This window comes from Jaculus jaculus, chromosome 1 (assembly GCF_020740685.1).
Source record: "Jaculus jaculus isolate mJacJac1 chromosome 1, mJacJac1.mat.Y.cur, whole genome shotgun sequence".
In the NCBI taxonomy this organism is placed as follows: Eukaryota; Metazoa; Chordata; class Mammalia; order Rodentia; family Dipodidae; genus Jaculus; species Jaculus jaculus.
The window spans coordinates 341,389,017-341,414,763 of record NC_059102.1 but is presented as its reverse complement, the minus strand read 5'-3'; positions in this window follow the sequence as shown (position 1 = coordinate 341,414,763).

The window sequence follows — 25,747 nt, the reverse complement described above, 5'->3', positions numbered from 1 at the left end:
ATAGAAAATAGGCAGGGAGAGAGAGAGAGACAGACAGAGAGAGAGACAATGGGCACGCCAGGGCCTCCAGGCACTGCAAACGAATTCCAGATGCATGCACCCCTTGTGCATCTGGCTTACGTGGGTCCTGGGGAATCGAACCTGGGTCCTTTGGCTTTGCAGGCAAGTGCCTTAAATGCTAAGCCATTTCTCCAGCCCCTAGTCTGGTATCTTCTGTAAGGTTATTTCCTTATTGTTTTTCTGTGGATGCTTTATCCATTGTTGGAAGTGGTGCATTGAAGTCTCCTACTGTTGCTGGATTACTGTCTATCTCTTCTTTCAGGTTTGTTAGTGTTTGCCATAGATATTTAGGTTGTGTGATGTTGGGTGTATTTTTTTTTATAGTTGTTTAATCTTCCTGGTCAGTTGACCATTTATTATTATATGATGTCAAAACTGTCACAAGAGACACAGAAGACATTATATAAAAATAAAAATTCCTTTCTGTTGTCTTCCTGGTGAAATGAATTCTCCCTTTTATTTATGGAGGTCCCCCCCCCTTTTTTTTTTTAAGGTGGACAGTCAAGGATGTTTTTGAATGCCAATTCAGTTTCTCTAGTGACTACTGGTTTGTTCAGGTTTTCTATTCTTTTTGAGTCAATTATGGCATTTCTACTTTTTAGATACAGCATGGTTCACCTGCCACTGTCAGTATATTTACTGCTGTCAGACCCCGTGGGGATGGAAGTCTGTACACTTAGTGGAAGCCTTTAAAAACTCCTAACAGTAATTTAACAGAGTATTTTCAGTTTTTTTTGACAATTTTTTATACTTGTATATAAGGTATTTTGATCAAATTCAAAGATCAAATTTGATCTTCTCTTGGCCCCACCCCTCTTCCACTGAACCCTTACCAGCAGTTCCGTTCCTACTTCCATGGTGTGTGTGTGTGTGTGTGTGTGTGTGTGTGTGTGTGTCACTGAGATTGCAGCATGAGCGTGAGTGGGTGGGCGTTATTCACCAAAGCACACGAAACCTACTAGTGGCTACACCGTTGCAAAAAACTGGACCAATTTTTTTTTTTTTGAGGCAGGGTTTTATGTAGCTCATGCTGGCCTTCAACTTACTATGTAGCCAAGAATAACCTTGAACTCTTTGACAGAATATGTTTTCAATATTTTAATTGGTTTATTTGCAAGGAGATAGATAGATAGATAGATAGATAGATAGATAGATAGATAGATAATTTCCAGGGCTTCTAGCCACTGCAATAGATACTTTGTGTATCTGGCTGTATGTGGGTACTGAAGAACTGAACATAGGTTGTTAGGCATTGGAGGCAAGCAGCTTAACTACTAAGCCATCTCTCCAGTCCCCAGAGTATTTTTATATTGTGTATTTAAGAATAAAAGTTAAATTTGGACATAGATATCTTTGTTTTTATGATAGTTTATATTGCATAATGGTAATTTAAATCACTATGTTTTACATAGTATTTTCCATAGTTTAAAGTGAAAAATGAAACCTCATCTTCCCCCATGGGTAGTTTGAGAAGCAATTATTTACATTCTTTCTTGGTGGCCTTATATAGTTTTAAATGATATTTGCTGGTCATTCCCATAATTTCTTGTCTCCAGTTCCATATCCTAGAAGCTTCAAGCTCGTACGTATGAACTGCCAACTTCAAATCCCCACTTGGATGCCCAGTGGGAAGGAGGAATCTTTTTCTCTCAAAAGTACAATAGTTTCCAGGGGGGAAAAAAAATCACCATCAAGAAAAGGAGAAAGCAAAGTAAACAATGTACCAACAAAGGGGTGACAATTACAAGACAGGAGAAACTCTAAAATTAGAAGAGAGCAGCCTGGGCGCAAGGCTGTGACCTTCAGAGATCTGGTAGTGGGGGACAAGCCGGGAAGCATGCTGAGAATGAGCACCTCCAGCTGAAGGAGAGGGAGGCGAGTCCACCGTGCAGCTGGGGGCAGAGTCTGAGGGCAGGGCAGTGGGCAGGCATGTCACCTGCTACCAAGCAGCTGGGTTGGGAAATGCGAGCAAGAAGAATTGATCATTGGCTTTGTCAGTATTTTGGTGACTGACGGTGGCCACCGTGGCCAGCAGTCTTGTGTGTGCAAGCTGGTCCCTGAATATGTGCAAGAAACATGGCTTAAGTCTCTTTCCTGTTTTTCTAGGGACATCCAGACCTTACCCTTGATGATCTATTTTGCCTATTGATGAAGCTTCTACCCTTGTGGACTCACTACATGTAGTCCCAGACGATAAGACCATTACTTTTTTGTTAATTGAGGCCTTATCCTACAGTACAGCCTTACAGTGAGCCTTACAAGAGCTCTAGAAGAATTAAGTGTTATTAGTAGGAAAATTTTACAGCTGTGGAAACTGAGGCAAAGAAGTGCTGAGCACCTTACCTCTGCTCACTCATTGAGAACTCAGGGTGTGTCAGTCTGAGCCCAGAACTCAGCGTTTGCAGTAGTTCACAGAGACAGATGACGTGAGGGTCCAAATTCAATACCCAGCACGTTATGATCTGGCCATATTGACCCTAAAAGTTCTCTACAAAAATGCTGAGCTCACTGTTGCAGTCCGGTTCGCATTGCTGTTAGAAATCACCCAACCAAGAGCAGCTTCTGGGAAAAAGAGATTTATTTTGGTTTACAGGCTCGAGGGGAAGCTCCACGATGGCAGGGAAAAACGATGGCATGAGTAGAGGGTGGACATCACCCCCTGGCCAACGTAAGGTGGACCACAGCAACAGGAGGGTGTGCCAAACACTGGCATGGGGAAACTGGCTATAAAGCCCTTAAACCCGCCCCCAACAATACACTCCTTCCAGGAGGTATTAATTCCCAAATATCCATCAGCTGGGAACCTAGCATTCAGAACACCTAAGTTTATGGGGGACACCTGAATCAAACCACCACACTCACATTGTAGGTAGTGGACTTAACTTGAGTAAAATGTAAATTCTCGGGCTGGAGAGATGGCTCACCAGTTAAGACACTTGCCTGCAAAGCCTAACAACCTGGGCTCAATTCCCTGGTACCTACATAAAGCCGGATGCAAAAAGTGGCACATGCATCTAGGATTTGTTTGCAAAAGCTGGAGGCTCTGGTGTGCCCATTCTTTGTCTCTGCCTCTCTTTGCTTTATTTCTCTGCTTGCAAATAAAATAAATAAATAAATTAAAAAAACATGGATTCTCACACTAATTTAACCAGTTTGCTTTTTAGGTCGCATTAAGTTCCATCATTCTTTTCTGGTATTGGAGATTGGGCCCAGGACCTTGCATAAACTAGGAAAGTGCTCTGCAACTGTGCTTTACCCTTAGCCTTTTTCACACGTTAAAATTTGAGACAGGGGCTCATAAAATTGGTATCAAAGTTTCTTTTTTTTTAAAAAAAAGAAAAACAGGGTCTTGTGTAGTCTGAGCTGGCATCAAATTTGTTATGGAGTTGAGGATGACCTTGAACTCTTGAACTTCCTGCCTTTGCTGCACAAATGCTGGGTTCCAGACATGCACCACGAAGCCTGGTTCCTATCGTGCCGGGAATTGAACCCAGGTCTTTGGCATGCCAGGCCAACACTCTACCAGCTGCTCTGCACACCCAGCCTGGCATGAAATTCTTAAATGCAGTTGTTTTTTTTTTTTTTTTTTTAAGCTGCAAATGTTCTAAAATAGATACTTAATTTCTGTGTTTTTCACATTCACTTAGTATTCTAATAAGTATGATTTGGTTGGTGATCAACAGTGGAAATCCTATTTTGTTTGTTTCTAGAGTCAAAGAAGTTTTTACTAATTAAAAAAATACTGTACTGGTGTTTTTCTTTTAATCTAGTGTTTTCTGGAACAGAGGGTCTCTGTTTCCCTTCTCAGTGCCTTGAGAATTAAGCAGAGTTCTTTTTGCAGGTGAGGGGTTTGCCGTATGACTCAAAAGAACGGCTGGCATCCTGGCTGATGCTGCCTTGGAGCAACTCCTAGCTCCTGCTTTAAAGGCTTTGGCTGCCTGACGACTGGACAGTTCACAAGCAGGATCCCACGCTTGAGTTGCCTCCCAAGGCGGGCTTTACTGAGCTAGAAAGAGAGGGGCCACCCCGTCATTCTTTCTGTGCCAGGGCATTTCTTGGAGGGCAAGCGAGTCAGCTGCAAGGATCTGTGTTATCGCCAACGCTGCAGAAGACGCCGAGCTCAGCAGCAACTCGATGCTGACCATATGCAGTTGCCCAGGGACCCTTTCTGCCCCTTATGCATCATTGCTTTTCTTACCTTATGAAAGAAAAAGGCTCTAAATCAGACTTTTCATTACAGGGAATGGCAGCTGTCAATGTGGCCCTCTAACAACCTGGTTAGCATTGGACATTATTTTCATAGACTTTTACGTTGGCTCTGTGGTGACGAGGAAGCCAGCAAAACTACAGGACCCTCGTTGAATTCCAGTTTACTACAATGAATAGGGGAAGATACCAAATATTTCATGATGAATTGATGAATGAATCTTTTATTCCTGTGCGATAGTATTTGAACAGACATTATTTTGGCATGTTAATTGACAGTATCTTTCCACTTTGACTATTTACCGGAATATATCTTATGTCTTGAAAACTGTAATTAATCCTAAACTGGATTTTTTTAATGGCATATGGGTAAAGTAATAGAAAACATATATTGCATCCCTTACCAATAACCATCCTGGCTGGTAGAATGTTAGGGTTAACCATCTTCATTTTCCATCACAAATTAGCAGTCCTCTCCAGCTCAGTTGCTAGGTATATAGTTAGCAACAGACCACGTGAGTCACTGCTTTTTCATTTTCCACAGTACGACTCAAACAACACGCCAGCTAAGGAGCATCCACAGTGCTGCTCTCTGCCGTGATAAGGTCTTAAAGAAGGGCCACCATGTCAGAGTTACGCATCTACCACCTGTAGGACTGGGATGACAAAACCAGCGCTTGGATGAGATGAAGTGCAAAATCACAGGCAAAATACTGTCATTAAAAACAAGTGCCTGTGGAGAGCTTATATATTCCAGACGTTCCTGCATTAAGTGTTCACGAAGTCATCCCATTTAACCGCTACAGTGATTGGACGACACAGGCCATCATCATCACCACTCATTCTCCTTCCATAGATGAGGCCACGTGAGCTGATGGGAAGTGATTCTGCCCGAATTCAGCCAGGCAGTAAGTGAGCGAGCCAGGATTTGAGCCCAGATCATCTGGCCACACAGCTGTCCCTCTGCGCCGTGAGGCCGCACTGTGAGCGAGGATCCAGCTCTCACAGGCACACCTCGCAACGAGGGAGATTTCTTCAGTGATTCATTGGTCATTGAAGAGTGTAGTGTAAAATCTCCAAGCAGTTGTATATTTTCTCTTGGTATTTATTTCTAGTTTTGTTCTTCGATGGTCCAATAAGATACAAGAAATTATTCTTACTCTTTTATATGTGTTAAGATGTTCTTTGTCTAGTATGTGATCTATTTTGGAGAAGGTTCCATGGGCTGCCAAGAAGAATGCATACAGGTTCTCTATACCTGTTAGGTGGAATGTTTTGTAGACATCTGGTAAGTCAACTTGATCTATGGTTTGCTTTAACTCTGAGCCTTCTTGTTGGTTTTTTGTTTGAGTGACCCATCTAAAGATGAGAAGATTCTTCCTTGTTCTTCTCTTTCTCCATCTTTCCCCCTTCCCTTCTCCTCCTCCTCTTCCTTCCTTCTCATTTTCTTCTTCCTCATTCTCTTTTTTCTTTTTCTCCCTCCTACCCTCATCTTCCTTCTTTTTCATTCCAAGGGGTTAGAAAGAATTCAGAAGATAGTGCCAGTAAATGACTTTTAATATTATGCATGGAATTTACAATTTCTATGCCAAGAGAACATTATTGTCAGCAGCTATACACCATAATTGTACACAGGAAGGTCTGCATTTTAAATTAAATTAAAGCAGGCATCAGACACAAACAGAAATAACATACAAGGATACAAAGTTCACAAATGAACTTTCAACAGGATTGCCTCAGCAATTGTTTGTTGTTTTCTGTCAGCTCAGCTAGACCCCTGGCTATAAAGAATTTTCAGATGCTTCAAGATAGTTCTCAGTGGTTTCTGGAGAACTGATCAGGGAATAGTCCAGCATGGTATAGTTGTCAATTTTTCTTAAAACTAGATGGCAGACAAGTAAGAAAGAAAGTTCATATTAATTCAAAACGTAATGTATGAATATTATTTGAAATAAAAATTCTCCTCTTAAAAAAAAAGAATTTTCAGATGCTAAAGTTCTTATGTGATTTTGATTCCATAAAGAGCACAAAAGTGTCTGAGGGACAGACTGAAATCCTTTGTGTTAAATTCTCTAAATTTCTGAAAATATGAGCATTTCCATTCAGCCTTAACTAGTTCCTTAATGAATACAATGTCGTTTGGGTTCCATAATTTAAACCACTCTGGAAATAGGGGACGTGTAGATCCATGAAAAATTACCCAGAAGAGGGGCTGGAGAGGTGGCTTAGCAGTTCAGGCGTTTGCCTGCGAAGCCAAAGGACCAAGGTTTGATCCCCTAGGACCCACATAAGCCAGATGCACAAGGGGCACATGCATCTGGAATTCGTTTGCAGAGCCCATTCTCTCTCTGTCTGTCTCTCTTCTATCTCTCTCTCTCTGCTTGAAAATGAATAAATTAATTAGAAAAGTTACCCAGAACAATGAATATCACATATGAGACAGCCATCATATTACAGAGCTAGGATTTTGTTATGCACAGTTAGGGTTTCCACAGTTCAAAGGTTCGTGCAAGTGTGGTGACATTTAGATACCTTGATTTTTTAGATGCTTACTTTGATTTTGAAGCAGGTTGAGGGCTTTACCAAAACCTCCTGAGTGGCAGAAGGAAAATTCGGCACTGGCAGTGAGTGGCTTGTGGGTGTGCTTTCTATATCAGCAAACAAACTCTTTCGTTGTCAACTTTCCTGCTGACCCTTAGCAATCTCCTAGCATTTCTCAGAACCTTTTGCTTGGAAGCCAAGTATTTCAAGGAGGTAACTTTCCCTGTGTCGTTAGTAACTATGATAATTTCCAACTTGAAATAGTTTGAAGACAATTGCTAAGCCTTCCAATTGCTAAGCCTTCTGTACACTCTGTCAGCGATTTGGATTTTCTCCTTTCGAGCCAATGACACTTGTGTGTGATAATTGCTCCTATTGAATATCCTTAAGCAGGTGCTTGTTTATTCATTATCTTAGGAAAAAAAATGTGTAATCCTTACCATGAATTCTCCCTTTGTTCAGGAACTGTCAGTTGCAATAGTCTGGTGAGACAAAGGTGCCAACTCCTCTTCATTTCCTTTTCATATAATTATTTATATATTCTTGAAGTAATAAGTTATGCCACTTACCATTGTGAATGAGACTTTTAACATATTTTTCTGCTTTAAAGTTAAAAAAAAACTTTGTACATGTGTGAATGTGCATATTCGTGTGTGTGTGTGTGTGTGTGTGTGTGTGTGTGTGTGTATGAAAGAGAGAGAGAGTGGGGGAGAGAGAGAGAGAGAGAGAGAGAGAGAGAGAGAGAGCGCAGCTGGCCCCGGCATGTGTGTGGGGGCCAGAGGACAATTTTTGAGCAGGTCTTCACCTTCCCACCTCACCCGTGGTTTCTTTCTGGGTCTCATGCTGCTGCTGTTCTCATTGTTATGATCTCCCGAGCTTCTGGGAAATTTCAGAAAATTTTGTTACAAGAGTAGCTCATATTGTGCACCCATTTTACCCCTATTTCCTTACAGCATTAAATGACAAAGCAGAGTTGGGAACTGTTGGACATACTGGGTGTCCCTTCAAGCACCACATCTCTGAGCCAGAACACTTACTTTATTCTACGCTGTATTGTTTGTTTGTTTTTGAGGTAGGGTCTCACTCTAGCTCAGGCTGAACTGGATTTCACTATGAAGTCTCAGGACAGCCTCAAACTCATGGCGATCCACCTACCTCTTTAATCCCGAGTGCTGGGATTACAGGCATGCGCCACCATGCCCGGCTGTTGTTTTGGAATTTTTGATATGGAATCTCATGCGACACCCAAACCCACTGTGTCTAAAAGAGGAGATCTGCAGTATTCTAACTGGTCAGCATAGCCCTCTCCTCTCGTTTGCAGTCCTGGCTTGTGTGCCCTCCATTTGTCCATTTCATGTGGTCGAGCTAGCTAGAGCTTTCCAAAGCCAGTTGAACCATTTCTTGCCCAATAACATAGTGGTGTTTTTTTTTTTTTTTTCATTCAAGCAGCAAAGCTTAAAATTGGCCTTTAGTTTAGAAGATATGTATCATGTTTTGGTCAGGAAAAGAAAAATTAAATAGGTTAAAGGAACAGTATTTTATTTCATCACAAGACACTTTGGAAGGAGAAAGAGCCTCACAAATGCAGGTTAGTAGTTGATATTTTTTTAGCATATAAATTCATACCAAATTTAGTTAATAAAACCAACTATCACTTTGTGTAGTGCAGACAGAAAACAGGTATTTAAGAGGCAAAAGGAGGAACTTATGAAGCTACAAAATAATTTTGAGTCTTTAAAAAATATTTTAGTTTTACTTGAGGGAGAGAAAGAGAGAGAGAGAGAGAGAGAGAGAGAGGGAGAGAATGGGCATGCCAGGGCCTTCAGCTGCTGCAAACAAACTCCAGGAGCATGTGCCACCTTGTGCATCTGTCTTATGTGGATCTTGGGGAATAGAACCTGGGTCCTTTGGCTTTGCAGGCAGGCTTCTTAACTGCTAAGCCATCTCTCAGTCCATGTCCTTTTTTTTTTTTTCTTCTTTCCATTGGAAACTTTAATATATGAACACATTACAAGTTGGTTGTATTCCCATTGGGCTGTCCTCTAATTCTCCCCTCTTATGCCCCCATTCTCCTGAGAGCCCTCTTCAGTGGGGCTATCTAGTCTGTGGGGTCATGGATCCACCAGTCAGTCTCTGTGGGGTGATGCAACAGAGGATGCCTCCTCCCCCTGGGGCTCTTACATCCTTGCTGCCCCCTATTCCACAATGTCCCCAGAGCCCTGGAAGGTTCTCTGGCTAGCGGGAGGGCAGTATTGAGTACATCCTTTTTGTTATGCTATTTTTGGCATTGATGACCTGAGACAATGTTTCCCATGGGAACAGAGACTCATGTCTGTAATCCCAGCTCCTCAAAGGTTGAGGACTGCAAGTTTTTTTTTTTTTTTTTTTTTTTGGTTTTTCAAGGTAGGGTCTCACGCTGATCCAGGCTGACCTGGAATTAACTATGGAGTCTCAGGGTGGTCTCAAACTCACGGCGATCCTCTCTACCTCTGCCTCCCGAGTGCTAGGACTGCAAGTTTAATTCCAGCCTGGGCTGTGTAGTGGGGCCCTGCCTAACAAAAGCAAACCCCAAAGCCTCAATAATGCACTGTTATTAAGTAAAAGAAAGTATCTTTAAAGTTTTAAGGAAATTTGGGTTCAAAACACTGTGATTAATCTTATTAACTATGTAGATGTGGGCTGAGGATGTAGCCCAGTGGCAGAGATCATGTGAGCACAGGCCCTAGGGCCAATCCTCAGCCACAGGGGGCAAAAGAAACAAACAACCAAACAACAAAACATGACATTATCTTCAAAAGATGGCAGCAATGGAGAAGTCCCAACCTCAGCCTCAGCCTGGCTCAAGGAAAAGTCCTGTCTAGGTCCTTGTGAACTAAAGGAATTTTTTTCCAAACTCTCTGTAGGTAGGTAAGTTAGCAGCAGATGCAGAAACTTATAAAAGCTGAATGTATCTTTAGGGTACAATTTTGTATTTTCCTTCTTAAGGGACACAACATAAATCTGAGCTAGTTCTGCTAGAAATAAATTCTAAAGCCTTGCGCCATGGCTGGCAGCGCCCCCTTCTGCCCAAGATCAGGAATGCACACAAACGAAGCCACCCAGAGAAGTGGGTTTTGGCCTTTTGTCCAGCGAGCAACAGAAACCCCATAGACTGAAGGAAGCCCCTCTGCTGTCGCCACAAGTTTCTTATTTTCTCCCTGGACTTTAAAAACCTCTTTTCTGGAAGGCACTTAGAATGTTATTTGAATATTACTAGGATCTTCTTTGCTGGCATGTGTGAGTAGGCTGCTCCTTCTGAGAGATGTGCACTTTTGCTCCAGACAGTACTGCAGGGCAGGGGTTCTGGAAGTGTGGAATTTACGGGGTCACTGAGTCGGTCCAGAAAGGCCAGGATGACAGTCAGAGAAGCACGGAAGAGCAGGGTCTAATTCTGTTTTATTTTTAAATATGTAAAAATGTTGACATTTATTTTATTATGAATTTTTTACATTGCTTTTTAAAAAGATTACATCAGGGCTGGAGAGATGGCTTAGCGGTTAAGCGCTTGCCTGTGAAGCCTAAGGACCACGGTTCGAGGCTCGGTTCCCCAGGTCCCACGTTAGCCAGATGCACAAGGGGGCACAGGCGTCTGGAGTTCGTTTGCAGAGGCTGGAAGCCCTGGCGCGCCCATTCTCTCTCTCTCCCTCTATCTGTCCTTCTCTCTGTGTCTGTCGCTCTCAAATAAATAAATAAATAAATAAATAAATAAATAAATAAATAAATAAATAAATAAAAGAAATTAAAAAAAAAGTGCCTCTAAAAAGATTACATCAAAGTAATATCTATCTTTATGAGTCATTTATTGGGGGGCATCTTTTTAAACTCTGTCCCCTACCCTGGTGCCCTACTTGCCTGACCTTAGTTCCTGGTCCACTCAGCAGGGAGTGGTGATTTTTTTTTGGTGGGGGGAGGGAGGAGGTGGCTACCATTCCTAGAATTCGAGATATCACACTTCAAAGTAACCACCCAGTTCACCTCCCCAAGCGAACTCAGTGACCAGTAATAAAATGAATAGCATCGCTGGGTCTATCTTGAGTACACAGTGCAGGGACACCTGTGGTGACCAATCAGATGATGCTGAGAGGGTTTAATGGGTTCAAGGAGGAGGAGGTCCTTGGGTTCACAGAACCATAAAGCAATAAACTTATAGAACACTTGCATTAGTGTAATAAAGCAATAAAAGAGCTGTCATAGTGTGTGTTATGTGTAGTCCTGGAGTGATCTTCCACTTTGCATACCTACATTTTTAGTGGTCATTGCACACTACATTTTAAACTGTTGATTCTCTCCCTCCCCCATATGTTGAAAGGGATGTAACCAGACTATGGCAAGCATCTCCTAGCCTAGACCTTAATACTCAGTCCCTGTTGTGCACCTTAGCTGCCTGAGGGAGGGAGGGCGGGAGGGAGAGAAAGGCTGCTGTTGGTACAACCCTAGAGTCTGGATTCATGCAGGTCTTTGCGTCCATACATGAAGACGGAGCTCACTACTTGAGGCTTTCCTTCCAGAAGGGCTGGGATGTGTCCTGAGGGACAGGGTCTAGAGACATTGTTGGTGAACTGCAGAGGCCTCACGAGGAGAAATCTGGCTACCTTCGGAACCTTGCGCTTGATGGATTACTGCATTAATAGCCATGCTTTCTCCTCGCTCTTTGCTTCCACAAAAGTCAGAGGAAAGGTATGAGCTGGCGCTGTGCTGGGACACAACTTCCCCCTGTGTCTGTAAAAACGCTTTAGGATATGTTACATGTTACACTGTACAGTTGGTGCTTAGTATCCTTTTCAGGAGAAGTTTATTTTAATTTTACAGCCTCACACATAGTTTATTTAATTACACATAGTTTATTTAATTGATAGAGAGGGAGAGAGAGAGAATGGGTGCTCCAGGGCCCCATCCACTGAACAGGAACCCCAGATGCGCATGCTGTGCCTTGCGCATCTGGCTCACGTGGGAACTGGGGAATCAAACCTGGGTCCTTTGGCTTTGCAGGCAAGTGCCTTAACCACTAAGCCATCTTTCTAGTTCAACATACAGTTTAAATGTGGGAGTTGTGTTAACTTTTCCTGGGAGACACGAATAAACATCTACTCATCTCAAATAAGCCGACTGAGGTATGGCTCCACCCAAGTCTAGCTGGGTGAGCCAGTGTGTTTACTGGGCTTCACTGCAGAGGCATGGGTGAGGGGTTCCCCCATTAGCCCCGTCACCGAGAACTCCCATCCCAGCATGAATAATGACTTCCCCATAGCTGCATAAGTGGAGTTTCCCCTTCAGCTAGCCTCTCCTCCATGTAACCCAGTCCCCCCCAGGACTATGTACAGCTGGGGCAGAATGACATACATCTCGGGGGCACAGGAAGGAGTGCCTGGAGGCTCAGGTGAGGGGTGAATGACACTCCCTACCCTAGTCCTCCTTCCATAAGGAAAAGCCAACCAGCCAGATCTTGTGGGCCTCTAGTGGGTAATCACAGCTGATCTGACTAAGATGGTGTTGGTCATGTTATGCTTGGAGGATAGCATTCCATAAAGATGGGTTTCATATTTGACTTTCTTTTCAAAATACTTTATTTGGGGAGGGGGGAAGAATATATATGGGTGCACCGGGGCCTCCAGTCAAGCATATGAACTCCTGACCCATGTGCCACTTTGTCCATCAGGCTTTACATGGGTACTGGGGAATTGGCCCTGGCCACCAGGCTTCGCAAATAAGCACCTTTAATTGCTCAGCCATCTTCTCAGCTCCTCATTAATTGACTTGCTAACCTTCATTTATTCATACAACTAAAAATCCTTATACTTTATTTTCTTTAAATTTTAAATTAGTCTTTTAAAAGTAGCATAGTTTGCTTTAATAATAGCTGGCACACAATTTTATAAGAACAACATGCGTGATCACTTTGTCAGGTTAAAAGCTCATTACGCAACTCTTCTGTATAGAAAAAGAGCGGCAAAGCTTCCTGGGGTTAGCATGTAAAACACTGAAACTTGCATTAACTCATCTCTTACAGGGTCTAGAAGGTACAAAAGGTATTGACACAAAGCCTCCCAATGCCTTCATGTTTACTTAATTGTTTCATTTTATTTTTTAAAAAAATTTTTGTTCATTTTTATTTATTTATTTGAGAGTGACAGAGAGACAGAGAGGCAGATAGAGAGAGACAGAGAATGGCCACGCCAGGGCCTACAGCCACTGCAAACAAACTCCAGATGCATGCACCCCCTTGTGCATCTGACTAATGTGGGTCCTGGGGAATCGAGCCTCGAACCGGGGTCTTTAGGCTTCACAGGCAAATGCTTAACCACTAAGCCATCTCTCCAGCCCTTATTTCATTTTATTTAAAAAAATATTCTTCATTTTTGTTCATTTATCTAAGAAAGAGAGAGAGAGAGAATGTTTGCGCCAGGGTCTCCAGCCACTGCAGAAAACTCTGAATGCATGCACCACCATGTGCATCTGGCTAATGTGGGTCCTGGGAAATTGAACCTGGGTCCTTGGGCTTTGTAGGCAAATGCCTTAACTGATAAGCCATCTCCAGTCTCAGCCCTTTATTTTTATTTTAATGTGTGTGTGTAAGTGAACACACCGGTGTCTTTTGCCACAATAAATGAGTGACTGTCATATATACCACTCTTTTGCATTTGGCCTTATGTGGGCACCAGAAAGTTCAACCTGGGCCAGCAGGCCTTGCAGTCAAATGCCTTAAATGGCTGACCTATCTATCTGGCCCCTTCTCTTCTTTTCTGTTCTTTTAAAAAAAATTTTTTTATTAGCATTTTCCATGATTATAAAAAAAATCCCATGGTAATCCCCCCCCCCCCACTTTCCCCTTTGAAATTCCATTCTCCATCCTATTACCTCCCCATCTCAATCATTGTACTTACATATATACAATACCAACCTATTAAGTACCCTCATTTTCTGTTCTTTTTTAAGGCAGGGTCTCTCTCTATCCCAGGCTGACCTGGAATTCACTATGTAGTCTCAGGGGTGCCTTGGGCTCCTGGTGATCCTCCTCCATGTTTACTTAATTTTTGAGACGATCTCATTATGTTGTTTAGGCTGGGCTTGAACCCTTGGGCTTAAGTGCATCTCCAGAAACAGCCTCTGGACTACAGATGCATGCCACCACGCCAGACTCTTATTTTTATTATTTTATTTTAATTTGAAAAATATTTTATTTATTTAGTTAGTTGAGAGAGAGAGAGAGAATGGGCATATCAGGGCCTCCAGCCACTGCAAACAAACTCCAGATGCATGTGCCCCCTTGTGCATCTGGCTTACGTGAGTCCTGGGGAATTGAACTGGGATCTTTTGGCTTTGTGGGCAAACGCCTTAACTGCTAAGCCGTCTCCCCAGCCCAGATGTTACTTTTTGCGGTGTGTGTGAGAGAGAGAGAGAGAGGAGACCATGCCTGTGTGGAGGTCAGAGCACATTGTGGGAGTCGCTCTTCACTTTCCACTTCACTTGAGGCAGGGTCCTTAGTCCTCCTTGTCACCAGGCTCGCTAGTGAGAGAGCCTCAGCTAAGTTTCTGTCTCTGCCTCCCATCTCCCTGCTGGCATCAGAAGGCTGTGAAGGTTCCAGCTTTAAAGGGGGGGGGGGCTGGGGGCCAAAACCTAGATTTTCAGGCTTGTGTGGCAAGTGCTTTTTCCAATAAGCCATCTACCCAGCTGCCAACGGTTTCTTCTAGATAATTTGGGGGGCTTTGAGGAAACTTGGCTCAGTATTGTTAGAACTGTACAGCAACCCTAGCCAAATAGAACAGAGGGTCAGCCAATAAGCAGGTAATGGAGATAAAACAGCATCATAAAACGCCCTCAGCCCAAGAGGAGGTTGAGGCAGAGGGAGCGATGGAGGCAAACAAGAATCGAAGGAAGAAGCGGGCTTTCAGGATAGCCACGCTGGACTGGGGGCTCAGTCCTAAAGTGCTGCTCCTTCAAGCATAAAGAGCTTAGTTGGAGCCTCAGAACCCAGATCTCAGAAGCTGGGTTGTAATCCCAGTGTGCAGGAGGCAGAGACAGGTGATTCGTCCCTGGAGCTCTCTGCTCGTCCGTCTACCCTCTTAGCGTGCTCCAGGCTGCTGAGAGCCCGTGTCACAAGACCTGGACAATATTCTTGTGGAACAGCTGGCCTGAAGCTGTCCTCTAGCCTCCGCATGCGCACACGGACAGGCACCTGCTTCTGCACAGACACGTGCTCCTCCCCCAGCCCAGACAGACACAGACAAGTACTGCATTCATAAGGTTGCTGTAGCAGACAGCTTCAGGTTCGCTGAGGTGAACTTCCAGACCAGGCACAGTTATGGAGGAAGGGATATTTATTGATGCTTACAGATCCAGGGGAAGTTCCATAATGGCAGAAGAAGCTGGCCTGCCTTCACAGGCCCAAGCAGACAGAGAGAGAGAGGCACAAGCCAAAAGCCACCCACACTTCAGGAACTCCAGCTAGGCACACTTTTCATATCTTTAGATTGAAATCTGAAACCCACCACCACACCTTAAGAGCCACCCAGTGACATTGCCTCCAGCCAGGTGGCTGCAGATGCAATCTACAAACATATAAACAACTGAAGATATTGGGGGCCATCTATTCTATTCAAACCACCACATTTGCAATGCCAACCAGTGAGTGGAACATACTTTAAACACTGTGTTTACTCTGCTACTTTGTGTTAGTTATGTATACTGTAACTCAAAAGACTAGATCAGCATAAGCTAAGTGTATGAAACATTTCAAATATTTTATTTACTTATTTACTTGGGAGAAAGAAAGGGGAAGATAGATAGAGAGAGAATGGACAAACCAGAGCCTCCAGCCACTGTAAATGACCTCTAAACATATAGGCCACCTTGTGCATCTGGCTTACCTGGGTACTGGGGAATCCAATCTGGGTCCTTAAAGCTTCACCGGCAAGTGCCTTAACTGCTAAGCCACCTCTTCAGCCCTGAAACATATTTTAAATACAAAGACATAGTGAGAGATCAAATATAACCATTTTAATTAAAAAAAAAAAAAAAAAAAAGAAAAAGAAAAAAAAAAAAAAAGCCCAGGCCTGACTTAGATAGAGAACTAGCTGGCCAATGTGCTGACCTTTTGCTTCTGCAAACTTTGCTTGCTTAATTGCTGCCTTTCCCCCTAATGTTTCTGAGGAATCTCCACTTCAAGGACATTGCAGAAACGCTCCCCTGGGGGGTAGGGGTGGGGGAATCTCTGGCCTCCAACTACCTGCTTAGATAAGAAACTTCAAGGACAATGGAGATGACTTCATCTGCCTGGAGTGCCCCTAGCTCCTGCCCCCAACTTTGCCCACTGAAACCCCAAGCCAATAAGAACTGTTTAAACCAACCAACCATGTATCTATACCCTACTTCTTTGTTCGAATTCCTATATGAGCCCCTTCCCCCAAAAGAAAGGGGCTCTCTCCCTCACTACCGCTATGCCAGACTGTGGGGACGGAGCCCAGGCCTAGGCTTGCAGTAAAGAAACCTGTTGCTTTTACATTCGAGTGTCTCGGCTTCTGGGGCGGTTCTCTGGGTGACTCCTGGGTGACCGTGGGACTTGGCTCCTGGTCAGGGGTCTTGGCACAACAATAGAAAGGAAATTCAGAAAAGGAGACACACATTATGAGTCCTTGCAAGAAAGCTAGAGTGGCTCTGTGAAAGTCAAATTAGACTCCACAAACTGTATTTTGGAATAAAAAGAGGTATTACATAAAGCAGACAGTGGGAGCTGGAGAGCTCACTCAGCAGTACAGGTGCGGTGGCGCCTAACAACCTGGGTTCAATTCCCCAGGACCCACTTAAAGCCAGATGCATGAAGCGGTGTGTGCATCTGGAGTTCATTTGCAGTGGCTAGAGGCCCTGCTGCACCCTCTCTCTCTCTCTCCTTGAAAATAAATAAATAAAATATTTAAAAAATTACAGAGAGTGGGATTCACCAGAAAGGTGCCACATTGTAAACGTGCATGTAGACTACAAGGTGCCAGACGTCAAGGGAAACTGAGCCAACTGGAAGAAGTGAGCCACCATCGCAGCTGGAGGCTCCAACAAACAGTTCTCTGTCTGCAATTGATAAACAAATTTGGCGGAAAATTAGCAAGTGTACAGGAAACACACACAAAAAAACCAGCCACTATGACCTAAATTCCCTAACATTCCACCTCAAAATAGAATTTACACTGGAGTTGTTGGCTCATGCCTATAATCCCAGAACTCGGAGGCTGAGACAGAATTGTTAGCATGAGGCCAGCCTGAGCTATATCGTGAGTCTGTATTAAAAACAAGCCAACAAGTCAGGCGTGGTGGCGCACGCCTTTATTCCCAGCACTCGGGAGGCAGAGGTAGGAGGATCACTGAGTTCAAGGCCACCCTGAGACTCCATAGTGAATTCCAGATCAGCCGGGGCTAGAGTGAGACCCTACCTCTAAAAACCAAAAAATAAAAAATAAAAAAAATAAAAACAAGCCAACAGACAAGCTGGTGAGCAAGCAAACAAACACAAAGAAACAGTATAAAACAAACAAAAAAACCCAAACAAACACTGGGATGGAGAGATGGCTTAGTGGTTAGAGTGCTTGCTCTCAAAGCCTGATGGCCTGGATTTATTTCCCCTTTATCCATGAAGCCAGATGCACACAGTATGCAACTGGAGTTCACACGCAGCGCCACGAGGCCCTGGTGCACCCATATTTTCTCCCCCTCTTTCTCTCTCTCTTCTTGTAAATAAATAAATAAATAAAATTAAAAAAACCCCACAACACAAAACTGCCCAAACCCTCAAAATTTGTTATTTTTGATATTTCAAATTTCATCAAACCTAAACTTCATGCTGGGCAAGAGACCAAGTCTTATTAAATTTAAAAGGTTGGGGGGGGGGCTGCAGAGATGGCTTAGCAGTTAAGGCGCTTGCCTGCCAAGCCTAAGGACCCAGGTTTGACTCCCCAGAACCCATGTGAGCCAGATGCCCAAGATGCCGCAGGCACACAGGCGGCGCACGCACAAGGCGGCACACACGTCTGGGGTCATTTGCAGTGGCTAAGGCCCTGGCATGCCAATTCTCTCTCATAAAACATTTTAAAACTTTAATGTCATACAGTCTTCTGTTTGACTCTCATGAAATTATATTAGATAGCATCAGAAGAACATTATCTGAAAAATCTGAAAATATTTGGAAATTTGGCACCATATTTCTAAATACCCTGGGTTAAAGAGGAAGTCCCAAGGAAAAAATCCATTGTTTTATAATTTGTTCTATTTACTTAGCAGTGTGTTAGCTTTGTGGTTTCACTGGGTTCATTACAGGCACCATAATTCACTTGGCTGATTCATTGAGGTTGCCTATTTAGCTTTCTTTGTTTCACTTTTTTATAAACAGTGTTGCTATAAACACTATAATCCAACGCATGGTTATTTCTTAATTTCCTAAGAGGAAAAATTCTTAGAAGTCAGTTGTTTCAATCAAAGTCTGATGTAAATATCTTTGATACGCTTTGTTAATTTTTCTTCTGGTAATTGTATAATTTAGCATCTCAGCAGAAGTTTATGAGATTGCCACACATGCTGTATCATATTAAACACTATCTTTTGTATTATTTATTTGCAAGGAGAGAAGGAGGAGGAGGAAGAGGAGGAGGAGGAGAGAGCGAGTGAGCCAGAGAGAGAGAGAGAGAGGAGGATGTGATGAAGAGTGAGGCTCCAAGGCGTCCCACAGCTGGAAACAAACTCCAGATGCATGCGTACATGGGTGCTGGGGAATAGAACCCAGGCCTTTAGGCTTTGCAAGAAAAAACACTTAAGCTGCTGAGTCATCTCTCTAGCTCCTAAGCATTATCTTTTTACATGTATGGCATGACATGGCCAGAAACTCATTTTTGTATGAAAGAATGGTAGGCAAATTATGATTACCCATACTTAGGTATCTGGCAGGCACTTCATTTGAAATTAATTTTTAAGTCAGTATTCAAAAACAATAAGCCGATAAGCTTCACAGGACGTTTTCATAACATAACATTGTACTTTATCCATATTTACCTCCCCCACCCTCCTCCCGCTCCTGCCGGGGGTCCTTTTCCTTCTCCCAAGTAAGTCCCCTTGAGCTTTCATGATCAATTTGGACTCTGGGGTGGGAGACATGCTTAGCGGTCAGCAGCACTTCCTGTTGGAGCACGAGGCCTCAGGCGGCCGGGAGAGTGCGCGTTCCAGCCCGGGAGCCACATCAACCGCTGGATGTGCTCATGAACCCCTGTAGCGCCAGTCCACAGGGGAGCAGAGCCCAGATAATCTCGAGTTGGGGATCAGTAAGAGACTCTGGCTTAAATAATAATGGGTGGACGAGCAACGAAGTGGGTCACCCCATGTTCTGCTTCTGCTACTGCAGTAAGGGGCACCCTGCAGCAGGTGAGCACATGGGGGACTACATGCATGGGTACACACACACACACACACACACACACACACACACACACACGTGAATACATAAATACACTTACAAAAAGAAAAATATCCATGATAATCTGAAAAGATGATTGAAATCCCCTCTGGCAGGTGTGGGGGCATAGGAGGCGGAAGCAGGGACCAGGAGCTCAAGGTCATGGTCAACTACACAGCGAGTGGAGACTGCATGCAACCTCGCCTCAGTAAACCCACCAAGGGGTGGGGAGGCGTCTCAGTGAGTGAAGGGCTCGCTGTGCAGGTATGAGGAATCTAGATGTCCCCACACCCACGTGACGCCTGGTGCGGGCTGCGCTGGGGAGGCTGAGCTAGGCGGGTCCCTAGGGCTTGCTGCCTGGCTAGTCCATGTGAAGTTCTAAGTTCAGTGAGGGATCTTGTCTCAAAAGCTAAAGAGGTGGCAAGTGACTGAGGAGGCCACATGGCATTACCTCTGGTTTCCATATACATGTACATACATGTGCACACACACACCTACATACAGGAACACACACTATGCTGTTGTGTGAAACATGTTCTCTGGGGAGATGTGAACACATGCTTATTCACCCCTCGGCTTAAGCAAGCCTTAATGAGGGCTTAGATGAACAGAACTGGGCCTCTGTCTTTCTGCATTTTGCACCAATTCCCCTTTAGTTCTGGCTGGAGGCACTTTCTTCAACTCCCTCAAAATAACTGTAGACTTTTAGGAATGTGGCTCAAGATCATTTCATTTACAAAAGCCACACTCACAGCGAGTTTGGGGATGTGCCTCCTTGTGCTGATTTATGGTGACGTTGGGCTTAGGCGTCGACGTAACCACGGCGGAGGATTCTTAGCAGCGCCTTTGCTGCGGGCTGTGGGACTAGAACACTCACCGGGTTCTTCAGTGGTTCCGACAAGGGCTCGGACGCAGGAGCAATCTTCCCTGTGACTTTCTCTCATGGCTTACTTCTCTCAGAGAATGTGGGGAGATGGGGAGAAGAGAGATCAGAAGTGACTTTAGTTTTTCCGGCTCAGCCATGTTCTCACCTCTTCATGTTCACACCAAATGATGCTTGCACTGAGGCCAGGGTTTATGTAGTGTCTCTCTTTCTATCTATCTATTTATTTATTTATTTATTTATTTATTTATTTATTTATTTATTTATGTGTGTGTGTGTGTGTGCACGCGCATCCCAGAGTCTCTTGCTGCTGCAAATGAATGCCAGATGCTTGCACCACTTTTTGTCTCTGGCTTACATGAGGGGCTGGGGAGTTGAACCCCATCAGGCTTTGCAAGCAAGCCCGTTCACCCACCACGCCACCTCCCCAGCTCACCTTGTCCTTGCTGCACTTTGTATCCTGAGTAAAGCAGCCGACACTGACACTTTGCCTGGGAAATCCTTCTTGTCCAAGCAGGGCAGTTTCTCCTAGCTTTGAAATTGCTCTAAGCTGCAGGTTTTCATTTCCATTGTTTTTCACCCGTCTCCTATTTCCCCAGTCTACTGCGGCAATTCCCTCCTTGAATTTTCTAACTACTTGCTGTCCAGCCATTTCTCCCTTCTTCTTCTTCTCCTTTTCCTGTTTTCTCAATCCTTCTCCCTCTTTTTCGATACCTTTGTTCTGGGGTTTTGCTAAGTGGTAAAGGCTGGCCTTGAACTCATTACATAGCCTGTGTTGGTCTCAAATTTGCAACCTCCCTGCTTCTACCTATTATCCTGGGTACATGGGTTACAGGCATGTGATGCTATGCCAGGCTTGCTTTGGGGGTTTCTTATGGACATGTGGTACCAACTTCCGAGTCAGCCCACGGCCTCAGCAGTTCAGCTTGATAACAGGAAGCACCAGAGAATCAGGAAGAAAAGCACTAACCTTTATTTCCAGCTCTGTGTTTCTGCTGGCTGAGCTGCGCTGAGCAGGGCTCATGCATCTGACGTCATCGGTGAGTCAGCAGGTGACTTTCCCGATTTTGGCAGGAGTCTCAGTCTCCTGGCTCTTTAGCTGGTCACCCAAGTCTCTAGTCTTGAAAGGCAAGCCAGCTCTGCCTCAGTTGCTTTCTCTGACTTGGATTCCACTGCATATCTCCCCATTCCTTCCCCTTCCTTCCTTCCTTCCTTCCTTCCTTCCTTCCTTCCTTCCTTCCTTCCTTCCTTCCTTCCTTATTTTCTCCCTCCTTCCTTCCCTCACCCCCCTTCTCCCTCCCTTCCTCTCTCTCTTCTTTCTTTCTTCCTCTCTCTTTCTTTTTCTTTTTTCTTTCAATGAGGTAGGGTCTCGCTAGCCCAGGCTGGCCTTGAACTCATGACGATCCTCTTACCTCAGCCTTCTGAGTGCTGAGGTCAAAGGCATGCGCCACCACGCCCCACTCGCTTGCATGGATTTTTCCATGAGCTTGATTTAGTGCTTTTCTGTTGGGAACCACAAGGTAGATGCTGGCCAGGACAGTGTAACACTACATTGTGTGAGTGCGAAGGAGAAGAAAATGTAGGGCCTTGGTTTCTAATGCACAAGCTTGCCCTGACCCCAGCGTGGCTTCCCTGACAAGCAGCTTGTACATGGAGAAGCGCAGAGCCAGTGCACCCCGCAGCCTGTTCCGCCAGCCCTCCTTCCCCTCTAACTTCGTCTTTCTTTCCCCTGCCCCTGTTGCATGCTGTGGGCTCAGGGCCGACACACTGTCACCTAGTCTGTTCCAATAGCTGGTGTCTGTGGGTGTTTCCAGGCCTCTGTCCAATACTGACCTCAGTGCGTTTCCCCACGAGTCACCACCTTGCTGAGGACCTGCTTTCTGGGTGCTAAACTTGTGAGTCTGAGATGATCAAAGGTACTGCTTGGGCCACCTTGTCTCTTTCCTCCCTGTAGGCCACAAGAACATTAAATCAATGTTTTCTCTTTAACTAGAGGGAGCAGAACCAGAAAGAACGAAGGCTTGATAGAGCCACAGTAACGATGCTCACACTCTGCGGATGCTTCCCATGCAGGAGGGCCGTTCCAGATGTGAGACTGGAGAGCAGCGGGTTGGGAGAATGCCCCGGGGCCACCCAGCTAGTCAACATTCAAAGCCAGGCTGTGAAGCCAAACTAGGTTGTTGTGCGTTCCTTGCAGAACCAGAGAAATTTGCCACGCTGCTTCACAGGCGATCCATCTGCATTTTTGGGATGACTGAAGGGTGTTCTGGCGACTGGAGGTGGAAGTGGGGCTGTTCATGTGGTCATTACCTGGGTCTTAGTTCCTGCCTTCCTGGGCGTAATGTCGTTATGAGCTTTCACTGTGGACAGTGAATTCAGCCTGCTTGATGTGTGGGACTTGTGTTTTGTTACATGTAACTGAAGGAGCGTGAAACCGAAGTCTGCCAAAGCAAATACCCAGGGTAATATCGCTGAGACTCAGTTTCGAGACTCTGGTTGATAGTAGCCCATAAAAGCCGCTTTGGGGTGATCTAGAGATAGATCCTTGGCAGCCAGTTGGCATGGCTTACATTGCTTCCTGAGGCGATTCTCCCAGGAGGAGAGTAAACCTGGACTCCCAGGAGGAGGGGACACAAATGAGTGGAAGGTCTTGTACTTACACGTCTTCAATAGGCAACCTGCATGCTACTGATGTGATACTCTGCATATGGAGATTCTATCTTATGCAAAACCCCATACAAATATTGGGGTCCTTTTTGTTTTGGTGTGCATGTTATGTGTAGGCATGATGTGTCTGTGTGCATGTGGGTGCCATGGCATGTGGAGGTCAGAGGACAGCTTGCACGTTGGTCCTTGCCTTCTGCCTTCTGTGGCAGGGTCTCTGCTCACTGCTCTGCTGACTAGATGCGCTGGCCTGTGAGCTTCTGGCAGGTCTTCCGGCCCGGTCTCCCCCCCCCCCCCCCCCGTCTCGTCCACTTGTGCTGGAATCAGCAGTGTCTGTTACAGCGTGTGGCCTTTGCATAGGTTCTGGGCATCCGGACTCAAGTCTTCACGCTTGCACGGCACGTGCTGCCTTCCCCGGTCAGCCCGGTCTGGCCTTTTGCCAAGGTGCTTCTCTTGTGTCTGCTGGGGCTGCAGGAGTACAAGGCTGCTTGCACACCCAGCCTGGCACTGTGATGACCGCTGTGATTGAGCTCATCCTCTGTGAGACACCTTATTGGGGACGCCAAGGGCAGGTGGGCGGACCACAGGGCAGCGGGAAGCACAGGTCTCCAGTCTTCATGGAGGTGGACTCCAAGGACAGGTGGTTGGACCACAGGCCGTGGGAAGCACACTCCTCCAGTATTCATGGGGGTGGCTCTTGGGTGTCTAGAAAGAGGGAAAATGTTCTTACTTTTCTTAAAAGAGGGAATGAAAACATTGTGTTCTTTTGTAGATATCTTCATATTAGCATGTTTAGATCACTTTTCGGTTGAGTTTTTGAGAATTCCAAACCACCCAAATTGCCAACCAGCCAGTCCTTAAAAGGAAGGAGAGGTGTGTTCGCATCCTCCTGGAGACGTGCTGTGGGTTTACAAGAAGACTCCGCCCACAGCAGAGGCCCTGGCACACGGGAGGTGGGCGTCGGGGCCCCACGGACCGCGCGCTGTGCGCTGCCTGGTGTGATGTCTGCACCCTGCTGCCATCCGGGCGTTGGGTGGGTCTCCATGAAGATGCGTCATCTCTGACCTTCTCTCTGCCTAGGTGACCGGGGAGCTGAGGCTGGGTCAGACAGGGATAGAACTTCACGGGCCATCTCCCAGCTCAGCCTCTCCTCCTGAAGTTTCCAGCATCTCCCAAAACAGTGCCAGCAGCTGGGGACCATGTTTTTACATACATGAGCCTGTTAGGAACCTGCTTTTTCATAGAAGCCAATATTTGCCTAGTATTTGAAAATGAGTAGAAAATTATATCTGTATCTACCTATCTGTCCTATCTATCTATCTATCTATCTATCTATCTATCTATCTATCTATCTATCTATCTATCTATATCTATCATCTATGTACCTATGGTGTGTTTTGTGTATGTGTCCATGTGTACAAGTGTGTGCAGGTCAGAGGACGACCTCAGTTGCCATTCCTTATTGGCCTGGATTCTTACCAGGTAGGCTAGGCTGGCCGGCCAGCAGACGTGTCTCCACCTCCCCAGCCCTGGGATTACAAGCGTGTGCCACCACACCCAGCTTTTTATGTGGGCTCTGAGGATCGAGCTCAGGTCCTCATGCTATTAAGGCAAGAACTTTGTGACTGAAACCATCTCCCCAACCCCAGAGATACATTTTTTTTTTTATTGACAACTTCCATGATTGTAAACACTATCTCATGGTAATTCTCTTCCCTCCCCCCACTTTCCCCTTTGAAACTCCACTCTCCATCATACCCCTCCCTCCTCACTCAGTCTCTCTTTTATCTTTATGTCATCATCTTTTCCTCCTATTATGATGGTCTTGGGTAGGTGGTGTCAGGCACTGTGAGGTCATGGATATCCAGGCTATTTTGTGTCTGGAGGAGCACGCTGTGAGGAGTCCTGCCCTTCCTTTGGCTCTTACGTTCTTCCCGCCACCTCTTCCGCAGTGGCCCCTGAGCCTTGCCTCAGCCACGCACAGACTCAGCGGGGTTTCCTGCCACCGCAGACACATGTGCCACTTTGTACCCGGATTTACATGGATGCTAGGAAATTGAATCTACGCCATCAGACTTTGCAAGCCATTTTCTTTAACCAGTAAGCCACCTCCCCAGTCTATAAAAATATTTATTTGTTTATTTTCTCAAGGTAGGGTCTCACTCTAGCCCAGGCTGATCTGGAACTTTCTCTGGAGTACAAGGCTGACCTCGAACTCACAATGATCCTCCTACCTCTGCCTCCCAAGCACTGGGATTAAAGGCATGCGTCACCAGGCCTATCCATAAAAATATTTTATAGACAAAATAAATGTCATGCACTATGTCAGACTTCCCTCCTCCACCTGTCACTTGCCTTTGCTTCTGTGAGAAGTCAGGATTGGGGCTGGGATGGAGGGGCTGGGTTTTGGGAGGCAGAGCTGGGCCCATGCTTTGTCTCATTCACAGAGGGAGGAAGCTTTCACCTTGTCTTTAATTCTCACAGACAAGGGACAATTTGCTCATGAGGAAGAAATGAGATCTTTCAAGAGGGTGACCTACTCTCCCATTTTTGAGTTTACAATAGGCACTCAGAGAAGTTGTAAAAGGGAATCCCACATTGTGTCATATAGTGAATGAACATGACCACAGCGGTTTAATTGATGGCCATCTCAACCTCTCCTTCTTCTCAGTGTGGGAAAGGCCGGTTGAGTGCCTCTTCCTCTTTCCTCATCCTGTCTGTCACCACTGCCCTGCTGCTCCTCACCCCTGAGGACAGAGAGTGTGGGGACACGTTAGGGCTGCAGAGCTGGCTCGCTCGTGAGGTGTTCGCCTTACTGCACAAGGATCTGTGCTCCATTCCCAGTGCCCAGCTGAATGTTGTTCTCAGTGCTGGGCCAGTAGAGGCAGGAGGACCCCTGGGGCTTGGAGCCAGCCAGGCTAGCCTAATGG